Consider the following 12,440-nt stretch of genomic DNA (forward strand, 5'->3'; position numbering starts at 1 on the left):
CGAAACACAATGTTGAACACTTAGCACGATACACAACACCAAAGATCCTACATGGATACCTACCATAAAGCTCTAGACCTACGAAACATCAAGAAGACGCTCAAATAGTTCCACAAAAGAACAACGGGAGGCCAAAAGATCAAAGACCGAGACAAACAAAACACGGGGAACAAATCCCACTCCAACCTCACTGTGTTCCCCGCGGGTGGACCCACAGGTAGTGCCCCACCCGTGGTCCCGCCCGCGGGTACAACACCCACAAGGCATACGTTCCCGCGGGTAGGCCGGCGGGTGGTGCCCCGCCCGCGGGTACGTCCCTGTACCACAACAAATCCCTTTGGGGATTTTCTCCTCCAAACACAAATTCAAGTCCAAAACATGCCAAATCTCACCAAGCACAACAAAATGACTTGAACCAAGGAAAATGCCAAGCAATGGCACAAAGGAAACCTAAACACAAGCTCTAGATATGCAATATCACAAGATAAATGCATAAACTCTCACATTTCATAGCAAAACACAAATAGAAGCCAAGAAATCATATATAGGTAAGCAAAATAGGTTTTGTAGAGCATGGGTTACCTCTTGAAGACCAAAAGACTCTTCTTACACCACAACAAGCTCTCCACTAAGCTCACTAGCCAAACCCACTTCAAGATCAAACCAAAAGATCATAAAGATCCAACCTTTAAGAAAAAGACAACTAAGATGGAACCAAAAAGACTAGACAAGCTTAGATCTTACCCTTCTAGATGCCAAAATAGAGGAAAGATTGAATCTTGGGAGCAAAACTTGGAATCTTGACAAAGGCTTCTTTTGGCTTGAAGAACAAGCTACTCTTGTTTTCTAGAGAGAAGGTAGAGATATTTTATAGGAAATGTAAGGGAATGAAATGAAGAAGTCTTCTAGGTTTAGGTTACAAAACTAGCTCTTGGTGAAAAGACAAGGATACCCTTACTAACTCTTAGAAAGTGTAAGGAACAAGGGAACTCCTCTCAAAGCACAAGGTACAACACCACTTAAAGATTGACTAGTCAAATACTAGTCCTTGAGTATCAAAAATCAGGATTTTAGGAATCAATTCCTCAAAAGAAATAGAATTAATTACTCAATTAATTCATGGTTTAGAGTGTGGATTTTTTGGGTGTCACAGTGCCTATGTCTAGTTTAATGTTTCGGGTACCATTCGTAGGTTGAATAAGTCTTATATATTACATGCTAGTTGAATTGGTATCCCGTTGGCCTAGGTGTAAGAAGTATGAACCCCTTAGGATTATTCTTAGTATGTGGATGATCACGCATAGGTTTCGTTATACGATTTCTCCCCCTTCCTAATGTGTCAATGTGGGTTGCATGTGCTTGCTACGTGTTATGTGTGCATGATACCCCAATTTGGTTGCGATCAAATTGGTTATTCCTGAGCTGCGATTCAGAAGCTGGCTGCGGTCAGATTTACACTCTCGGGCTGCGGTCCACCGTTCGGTTGCGATCAAACGTTTTACATGAGCTGCGGTTCATATTCCTGGCTGCGGTCAGATGACTACTCTTAGGCTGCGGTCCACTGTTTGGTTGCGATCAAACATTATGATGAGTTGTCGTTCATCGGTCGGTTGCGATCGACCCCCTCGTGTTGCGATACGAGGCAGGGTGCTGCGGGGCCGTGTCAGAGCTATATGCGCTGACCCTCATGTATGGGCATGTGATTGGTCCTGTGGCGCCATCAAAGTGTGCTTGTGTGATGAAATACGGATTTATTGATGTTATGGATGATATGAAGTGAAATCGTGACCATAGGATATATGCTAGTAACTGTATGTGTTTGGTTATAACTGTTGGTTGTGCTTATCCCTACCTGTTGAGTCCATTCCCTGTTTTAAAAGCTAGAGTCTCTTAGGATATATCTTCATGCTTCGAAATGGTTTCCTTATATCCATGTATATATCTATATGTATTGTATTTCAACGTGTTGGAGTGGGTTACCAGCATCTCTCACTGAACAGATATATTTGGCTTTCAGGCACACATGAGTAGACACTGGAGCGCGCTAGAGATCTGGAGCGTAGAGTAGATAGTTTCCTCTTTCGGCTTGCGTGCCATATTTATGTAGTGACATTATTAGGGATTTTAGTTAGCAAGCCTGTGCACCTGGGTTCTCTAGTCCAGGTGTGGCATAGCACCCCGTACTCTTATGTTATGTTTTGGGATTTAAATGAGAACTTACCTTTATTATATAAGTTTCAAAAAGTTTAAAATTTCGGGGTGTTACACCACCGATTGCCGGTCGCACCTATTCAACCGGCAGAAGACAACTGGATCACCGATCTGATGGAATTCCTCGAGCACGGTCCGCTCCCAGACGACCCTAAACGCGCTCGGAAGGCCAAGCTCAGAGCTGTAACACCCCGTGTTACGGTCTCCAATCCCGGATTAATTATTTAATTAATTCCGTTAATAATAATTAAATATGATTTAATTTGGGTAGGTTTCCCTTTAAATAATTAATAAGGTCCACCATGAATCGTGGACCATTGCCTAAACTAGAGTTTTAAGCCTATTAGAAATAACGAAAGTAAACCTTTTACTAGTCAAATTTTAATTAGGAATCCTAGACCTATTTATCTATTAGGAATAAAGGAAGTAGGCCTTTTACTATTCAGATTATGATTAGGATTCTCTTTAATTAATTAATATGGTCCACTATGGGCCATGAACCCTTACCCCTAAAACCAATCCCCTAGTCCTATAGGAAATAGAATTAACAAACCCATACCATTTAGACCCTAAGTAGGACTCTTAAATATATAAATAGGGTTATAGGAGGCACCTAGATCTTACACCACAAATAATCTCTCACCACACAAGAAGTTCCAAGAATTCCCTTAGGAGAAATCAAGAAAGGAGAAATCTTAAAGAAAGACCCTTCATAGCCAAGGAAATTAATTAAGGCTAAGAGGTAACCCATGTCTCAACAAAACATATTTTCTTCGTTATAATCCCCTTCCTTGGCCTCCTTTTATATTCTTGTGTCTTGATTGAATTCTTCTATGATAATTGTGTTGTGTTTTTTATGATCGATAAGATGATTCGTATGCTTTCTTGATAATCTTAATGACCTTGATGTTAAAAAGAAGTTCTTGATTATGATATGATGATTCTTGACGAATCTTGATATTTCCTGATGATAAAATATGTTCTTGATAATTTGGGTGGGATTAGAGCCCTAGGTTGGATTGGGAATTTGTATTGTGGTGCTCTTGATCTATATTTGGGTGGGTATTCGCATGTTCGGGTATTTTTGATATTTAGAAGTCGTAATAGGATAAGTCCTACACGATTCTTGCTTTTGATCCGTTAATTGCTTACGTGATGTCATTGTTTGCGTTTAAAAGTGTCTAAGCATGGTTTCGGGTTCCACGAAGGTTCCCGGGACGAGTATACGAGTAAAGAGTCAGTGGGGGGTAGGTGGGGGTGGGGGAACCCACCACCTACCCGCTGCCCAAAGGGCACTGCCCGGCAGCGGGCAGCCACCGGGCAGCCGGCTGCCCGCCGGCAACCCGCTGCCCGGAACAATGCCCTCCGGCGGGCAGCCGGCGGGTGACCCCTACCCACCGGCTACCCGCTGGTCCGTACCCCACCCCGGTGTTGGTCCCAAAAGAGGTAGGGTGAAAGTCTAGAGAGGGGGGGGGGGTGAATAGACTTTCAAACTTTTTCGCACAGCACAACAATTGCTAAGCCAGAGATAAACCAAAACTCTTAACTAAATTGTTAGAGTATGGTGCACAGCGGAATTTAAATAACGATAAAGTGTGTGTGAGATTGTGTGAGCAGTATATCTTCGTGAGAGCAAATATGTAAAGAGCGGTATGTATAGAAAGCAGTAAAGAACACAAGACAATTATAGTGGTTCGCGAGGTGGTGTAATCCTCCTACTCCACTTGCTCTTTTCTCCAAGAGCCAATTCACTATATCTACCACTCCTTGGTTCCAAGATACAATGAATTCCGTGATCTAGTGCTTTGATCACAAAGCCCGCACTAATCACGCCCAGTGACACCACACTGCTGCTTCGGGTTTCACGTCGCCGCGCTACTATCCCAGGATTTCACGACTCCACGTTACTTTCCCCCCGTTTTCCACACTCCGGTAGAAACGTATCCCGTGATCTGGTGCTTTGATCACCAAGCCCACACCAATCACGCCCAGTGCCTCCGACACTGCTGCTTCGGATCTCACAGCTCCGTGTGACAATCCAGGATTTCACAGCTCCGTGCTACTTTCCTCCCTTCTCTTGTTTTGCTCCAAAACAAGTGTTGTCTTGCTTCCAACTTCTGAGACTCTGTAGATGATCTTCAATGATGCGCAGGTCTCTTTGATGAAGATAAACACTCTGGAATGATTTCTCTTGATAGCTCTGAGTGTTTTCTCTCTTTGAATATATCAAGTAAAGCACTTGATATTTTTGCTCTGCTTTGCTCTGTTTAAGAACTCTCAAAATATTTCTCTTTTGAAGCTCTCTGAGTTCTTTTTCTCACACTTGAAGATTTTAGCTCTTAGAATTTTAGCTCTCTGCTCTTTTAAGCTTAATTGCTCTATTCGATCCTTTGATGGATTCGAATTTTCTGCTCTTGTATATTTTTCTCTGCTCTGTTGCTCTTCACACTACTTCAAGTCTTCATATCTTCATCATTTTATAGCTGGTAATGAGAATCTGTCCGTTAGAAAGAGACGCTCTCATTTTTGAATTCTTGTATCTTTTGTCAGAGATCTTATCTTATCTTCTGCAAAAATGTCAGAAAGAGATAAGCTAGCCGTTTGATGGATTTTCATCTCCATGTAAATGAGCTCCCAAACTTCATCTGATATTCCCCTGTTTTAACGTTGAGTGGAAATATTTGGGTCTCAGTTTTGGTGTAGAATGGCTTCTCTGATTAGCTCTGAAGTGGTCCTTGTATCTCTGGGATTCAAAAATAATCTTTATTTTAATCCCATACTAGTTAGACTAGTATTTTCCTTGTGAGAATATTTTTCACTGTAAGTTCTGCTTCATCTTCTTCATTCTCACGTCTGGGTGTTCTCTGACTTCAAACTGGCTTTGAACTTCCACCCAATTTGAATTTCTCCATTGTAATTGACACCCAATTTCAATTGGCTTGTAATTGGCTCCCAATTTGAATTTCTCCATTGTAATTGGCTCCCAATTGACTTTGACTTGCAATTGGCTCCCAATTTGAATTTTTCCATTGTAATTGGCTCCCAATTGACTTTGACTTGCAATTGGCTCCCAACTGCTCTTGGTGCTTTCAATTGCTTCCCAATTTGAATTGTTGACTTTGACTTTGAAATTGGCTCCCAGACTTCTCCTGGTGTTTGAATTTCATCTCAATTCAATTTGATCTCCATGTCTTCTTTGAATCGGTCCCCAACTTTGAAATTGCATCCCTATTGAATTGATTTCCATATTCTACATTGGCTCCCATATTGAATTGATTTCCATGTGAAACTTGCTCCCAATTTCAATTGATTATTTCAATTCTACATTGGCTGTCTTCTTTGAATCGGTCCCCAACTTTGAAATTGCATCCCTATTGAATTGATTTCCATATTCTACATTGGCTCCCATATTGAATTGATTTCCATGTGAAACTTGCTCCCAATTTCAATTGATTATTTCAATTCTACATTGGCTCCCATATTGATTTCAATTGCTTCGAACTAGCTCCCAATTTCAATTTCTATGAAATCGGCTCCCAATTCCTTTGAATTGGCTCCCAAGTGCAATTGCATCTCAATTGCCACCCAATTTCCACTTGTAATTGACGCCCAAAGCTTAAACTAGCGCCCAACTCCATCAGATTAAATTAATTTGACTTCTCAAATTTTACCTTGTAAAATTTTTGATGGTGAGTTTTGAACTTGAGCCATTTCAGATAATATATCAAGCATCATCCACTTCGTTTGTACAACTTTTGATTAAATCTCCAATCACATTTGATGTACTTCTTTCTTTCCATAGATGCTTGATCTCCAAGTCAATTTCATGCATTCTTCCAACATTAATTTTCTTCACGAAAATTCTTCTGGGATATCTTCTTTGAGTAGCATTGACGTGAATATTGTATCATTCATCTTCTTCTTCAATTTGCCATTTTCTCCAGACAAATTCTTGATTTTCGGCTTTATATCTTCTTCTTCTATTTTCATCCATCTTCCTCTGTTTTTCTCTTTTCATAATTAAATAATTTCCCGATCACGGTCTAAGACTCTACTAGACCTATAAATAAAATTGGGGGATCTACAAATACAAATTTGGCACATCAAAACCATTACACTTTATTCCTAACACCCGGGTCCCCGGCTTCCCCGTTTGACGTTCCCCATCCCCGTGGTGTCCCAACGGACCCCATTTGTCATGCTTGAGTCTAGTTTGATGTTTCGAGTTCCACTCGTAGGCTAGATGAGTCTTAGGGAATGCATGCTAGTTGAATTGGTAACCCGTTGACTTAGGTGGAAGTTGTATGAACCCTTAGGACTATTCGTAGTATGTGAATGATCACACGTAAGTTTATTTATATGTCTTTCCCCTCCCGATGTGCTATTACGTGCTCCTATGTGTTATGTGTTGCATGATCCCCCATTTTGGTTATAGGCCAACCGGGTGGTTCCCGGACTAAGGTTCGGAAGTCGGTTGAAGACCGAATGGATTGTTCCCAGACTAAAGGTTCGGAAGTGGCTGAAGGCCAAATGGATTGTTCCTGAGCTAAGGCTCAGAAGTGGCTAAGACCAAATTGATTCACTTCTTGGACTACAGGTCCAATTATGGGCCTCGGTCCTATGACCCACCGGGCCAATAAGCCGAGGAAGGCTGTAGTCCACCGACCTGAGTAATCAGGCGGTGTGTAGGGCTACGGCTGGCTGCGATCCACCGAATGATGGGACAGCGGTATATAGGGCCATAGTCTCCGAGTATCTTCGCCCACCGACTGAGTATAGCTCAGCGGTAAGCCGGGCTTGATCCGCTATGGTCCACCGACTGTGCGCATCGACGGTGTGTGATTGCTATAATCTGCAAGCGCACAGAGCCAATCACAGTATAAATTCCTTGAGTATTCCAGGGTCGATCCCACGAAGAACACTATTAACTGTTATCTTAAATAATCAAATTGTTGATATGGAAAAATGCAAATAAATAGAACTAATGTAATTAAAAAGAATATTTATGAATTTAAAGCAAAGAAAATTCCAATTGAGAGAAGACTAGGGATTTGGGGTTCACCTATTAGATAATTAACTAACTCTCCTAAATATTAATTCTTGTAATTATAGTGATGATTGCTCCAATTATATCCTAATACTCCGTCGAGCTACTAGGTTGTATCCAATTAACTGTGATCATCCGTCGATATCTCACCAACATTAATTGAACCCATTAAGCAACAATCAAATCTCACCACAAATACCTAAAGCTATGTCTAGTTTAGGTCAATTCTGTTTATCTTACGAGTTCTAGGTTCATAATTCACCTGTCAGTTCTTCTTATGAACCCTAATATTAGAATTATGCAATGGCCAGTCACACAATTCACAATTAAAATACATAAAATAAATATAATCAAGCTCAATTAGTTAATTGAAATTAAAAGAATCAACACATGAAGAATAATCAATTAATCAAATCTAGGCTAATCCAAATCCCTAATTAAAAGTTCTAGCCAAGAATCATAATTAAATGCATAAATTGTTCAACAAATAGTATTCTGGAAATTTGAACAAGAAATAAATAGGGAAGAAAAATAATTCAAGCCTAAGAGATGATAGCTGAAGCTCCGTTGCCGACGGGTCGCCGCTGCTCCCAACTTTCGTACTCTCCTCTATTCTTTTTCTTCCTGTTGCGTTTAGTCTCTGCCGTCTCCTGTTATGTTTCGTCACTTCCCTAATTCCCCTTTCTCTTTTCCTTATATTGCTGCGCCCATTTGTAAAAGAAACAAACAAAATTAATTTTAAAACCAAATCATTATAACCTAATGACATAATTAACTTAATTAAACTTAAGTATTAAAATACTTATTAAAGATAGAATGGATAATACTACCAAATAAAATTAATACTATAGATAAAATAAAACTCTTATTTAAATTAATAAAAAAAAATGCAATATTAGACTAATACTTATTAAAACTCATCTAAACTAGTAACATATAGCTAAATATAATATTTATAATAAAATCGACCCTAAAACTTAATTTATTTATGCAACTCACTAACTAAAATTAATCTAAATAATGCCTAGAAATTAAGCTTATCAGTGTGTAGGGTCGTAAGTCCCCCCTTGTAAAGGGGATCGCGGTCCACCGACTGTGTGCGTCAGCGGTGTGTCGGATCGTGGTCCGACGTTGAGTTCGTCAGCGGTTCTCAAAGGGTTGGTTGCGATCAACTCCCCTCATACCGCGGTACTGAGGTAGGGTGCTGCGGGGCCGTGTTAATGCTATAAGCATTAACCCTCATGTTCGGGGCATGCGATTGGTCCCGTGGCGCCATCAATGATTATGTGGTATGAGTGATGATGTGTTTGGAATGGAAAAATGATTGGTGACCTGAAACATGTATTCCTGGTGATACTATCTCTACATAACTGTTTATTATTTGATGTGCTTGTCCCTAATTGCTGAGTCTATTCCTGGTTTTAAAGTAGTGTCACTTAAGTATATATCTTCCTGCTTCGAAATGACTTTTTCATATATCTATATATATCTATCTATAATGTATTTCAACGCGTTGGAGTGGGTTACCAGCATCTCTCGCTGAACAGATATATTTGGCTTTCAGGCACGGATGAGTAGACACTGGAGCGCGCTAGTGATTGGAAGCGTAGAGTAGGTAGTTCCCTTTCGGCCTGCGTGCCATGCTTATGTATTGACATTATTAAGGATTTTAGATATTTAGCCTGTGCACCTCAATTCTCTAGCTCAGGTGTGGCATAGCACCCCATACTCTTATATTATACTTTTGGGAATTAATGAGAATTTACCTCTATTATATAAGTCTTAAAAATTGAAAAATTTCGGGGTGTTACAAGAGCTCCCAGGTTTCAAGTCCAAGACGGTCGTCTATATAGGCGGTCGTATGGAGGCCCGCTCATGCGTTGCTTGACCGCATTTGAGGCCGATTTAGTGATGAAGGAATTGCATTCGGGCATCTGCTCATCGCACCAAGGAGGCCGATCGTTAGCTCGTCGAATCATGCTGATCGAGTATTATTAGCCATCTCTCCAATTAGATTGTGAGAAGCTTGCATGTGATTGTGAGACGTGTCAGTTATTCGCTCACATGCCCGGACGACCGACTACGTTCTACTAGCCGGTCACGACTGCAATTCCTTTTGCAAGATGGGGGGTGGATATTTTGGGGCCATTCCCGCAACTGGCCGATCGGAGAGAGTTCTTCATTGTCGCCATCAATTATTTCTCCAAGTGGATAGAAGCCAAGCCATTAGCCACGATCACCTCCCAACAATGCGCTAGATTCCTTTGGCGCAATGTCGTTTCCCGGTTTGGTGTGCCCGTTCATCTCATTAGTGACAACGGCCGCCAATTTGTGAGCCAATTTCCAGAACTTTCTTGCCACAATCGGGACAACCCACATCCGGTCGTCGGTGGCTTACCCTCAGGGAAATGGACAGGTCGAGAATGCCAACCGGGCAATCCTGGAAGGTCTGAAGAAGAAGCTGCACTCGGCTGGTCGTAGTTGGGCCGATGAGTTACCCTATGTGCTCTGGACTTATCGGACGACCCCGAGAGAAGCAATTCTAGAGACACCGTTCGCCCTTGTCTATGGGGCCGAAGCCCGACTCCCGATCGTGGCATGGATCCCGACCGCTAGAGAACGAACTTATAATGCGGAGGAAAATGAACACTCAATGGTCGTGGATCTCGACGGGGTTGAAGAAAAGAGAGAGCTAGCTGCTTAGCGTATGGCCGAGTACCAGAAGCGAGTAAAGAGTTTGAAGGATGTTCGGGTCAACCCTCGGTACTTTCAGGTCGGGGACTACGTCCTACGCCAACGGGAAGCCAGTCAACCTTTGGAAGGAAAAAAGCTAGCTCAGAACTGGGAAGGGCCGTACGTCATCACCGCTGTTATACGGCCAGGGACCTACCGACTGGAGACGACGACCAGTAGGCATATCGAGGGCACTTAGAATTCCGAGCACCTCGTCTTGTTTAGGCATTAGCCTGTTTTTGTAATTATTGACGAAGTGGGGGCTCAACCTGCGAGTGGGCACCGTTCGGTACTTGTAAATTATTTGTTGTGAATATTTCTAACCGTCTGCGAGCGGGAAGAGCGTCTGTGTATATACGATTGGTGATTGCTCGACCGTTTGCATACGGCGGCCCGATCGGTTTTTTAAACGTTTAAGCATGCAGTAGGTTGTTCTAAATCTGCTACACCAACCAATCGCGCTCGGAATCAACCCGATCGAGACTTGGCATCAGCAATGAAGATGGGCTTTACGTCCAACACAACACCTCTCCCTCGGTTTCGATCGACAAGGGTGTGCAACCAATTGGCTCTAATAGTCGTCTACTTAAATGGCTCTAATAGTCGTCTACCTATTTGGCTCTAATAGCCACTTACTACTTGGCCTGTCGAATTCTAACGACTGTCTATTGCGCTCATCATCCGCGGACGCTCGGGTCACGCTATCGATTAGGGAAGCCAGAGCTACAGCACAATCCCCGATCCGTCCAACTTCTTTTCATTGTCGCACTCACTCGTGCCTCGTGTGCACAACAATGTGGGGGCTAGGATGAAGGAAGTGCAACGCCAAGCGATTGGGAATACCCCGAGCAAAAAGGCCAAGCGATCGGGAATACCCCGAGCAAAAAGGCCAAAATCTGTTTCGAGTTTTCGACGAGGCCAAACGATTGGAAAAATCCCGAACGAGCAGGTCAAAAAAGTTTGACATTTCGAAGGGCCAAGAGGCCATTCGGTCGAGAAACACCCGACCAGGCCATCAGGCTAAAGGATCAGGTAGTGAACGACCGACGTACAAGTAGATAGAAGTAAAACGCATCTAAATAAACCGAGCAAGATAAGGTGGACTAAAAAAGAGATTTCATTAATTGAGTAAAAGGCGCCCGGTACAAGTCGGGACCGGGCTCCCGATCGAGTTCATATACACAAAAACGAAGAAGAAAGCCTAACTACTTCTTCGCAGCAGCATCGCTCGGCTCGGCCACGTCCTCATTGGGGTCGAATGGCGGCGGGCTGGGGTCGGCGACTTCATCCGGAAGGGTCGTCAGGACCAGCTCGAGATCCTCGCCCTCGAGGGCCTCTTGCATAATGGCTTGAGTTTTCTCGCGCATATTCCGCTGGCCAGATTTAAATCCCCAACGACCGAACGCCCAGATCAATGCCTCCCCGACCTTGGTTTTCCGAACCTCCCGGAGGAACTGTGTGCCGGACGCCTCATCTCGGAAGAGGAACTGCGCCAAATCCCCAAGGTTGGCTAGTTGGGTCTTTAGCGTCCTCGACTCCCCGAGAGCCTCCTTGGCGGCCTTCTCGGCCACTTCCTGGGCTCCCTTCGCAGCTCGGGCAGCTTTCTCAGCTGCATCTCGGTCTTCCTTGACCTTCTTCAGCTCGGTCCGGAGGTCGGTGATCTCCTTTTGTCGCTGCTCGGCGGCCTTTTTCAGAGCATCAGCCTCGTTGGCCAACAATGCTCGACGCTGAAGGAGCTGGGTCGCTCGGGATATCTGCAAAACAAAAGATGACCGGGATTAGCCTGAGCAAAGTCACTTATATGAAAATAAAAAGACGGAAAATTCTTACCTCAGCCAGGTCGTGGCCAATCTTCTCGGCCACCTGGGTCGGGGTGAGCTTCGTCATATCCTCCTTGACTGGCCCGGCATTACCGATCCGAGTGAGGATAGACATGTCGCCCTTGATGGCCCCGACCTGGGGGCTCGGGCTCCGTTGGTTTCTCCGGCGCTTTAGGGCCCCGCTGTCTTCGGTGTCCTTCTCGGGTGCCTTTTCCTTGCCCTTAGGGGCAGTCACCCGGGAGACAAGGACGTCTGAGGCGTCGACCACATAGCCTTCAGTTGTGGTGACGGTTGTCGATGCGCCTATTGGCCGAGCGGTCGGGATTTGCTGCTGCTCCCCGGCCAGCTTGGCCTTTGTCTTCTTCTTCCCGAGCGTGATTTTGGCTCGGGGGGCTCGGGGCGCTTCGTCTTCATTAAAACCTGCCATTTCTGCAAACAAAAACAAGAAGGTTAGATTAAGGTCGGAAAGTGATCGGGGAGTTAGGGTCGGGGACGGTCAGTTAGTGTTAGACCTCCGTTCTCCGCCTCCACCCGAGCAACTGCCGTCGCAATCGTCACGCCCGGCATGGGCAGGTACTTCTCCTACAGGTCGTATCTTGGCGGTGGCAGTCGAGCTTCGTCATAACATT

The sequence above is a fragment of the Ipomoea nil genome, unplaced genomic scaffold (assembly GCF_001879475.1).
Source record: "Ipomoea nil cultivar Tokyo-kokei standard unplaced genomic scaffold, Asagao_1.1 scaffold1034, whole genome shotgun sequence".
Classification (NCBI taxonomy): Eukaryota; Viridiplantae; Streptophyta; class Magnoliopsida; order Solanales; family Convolvulaceae; genus Ipomoea; species Ipomoea nil.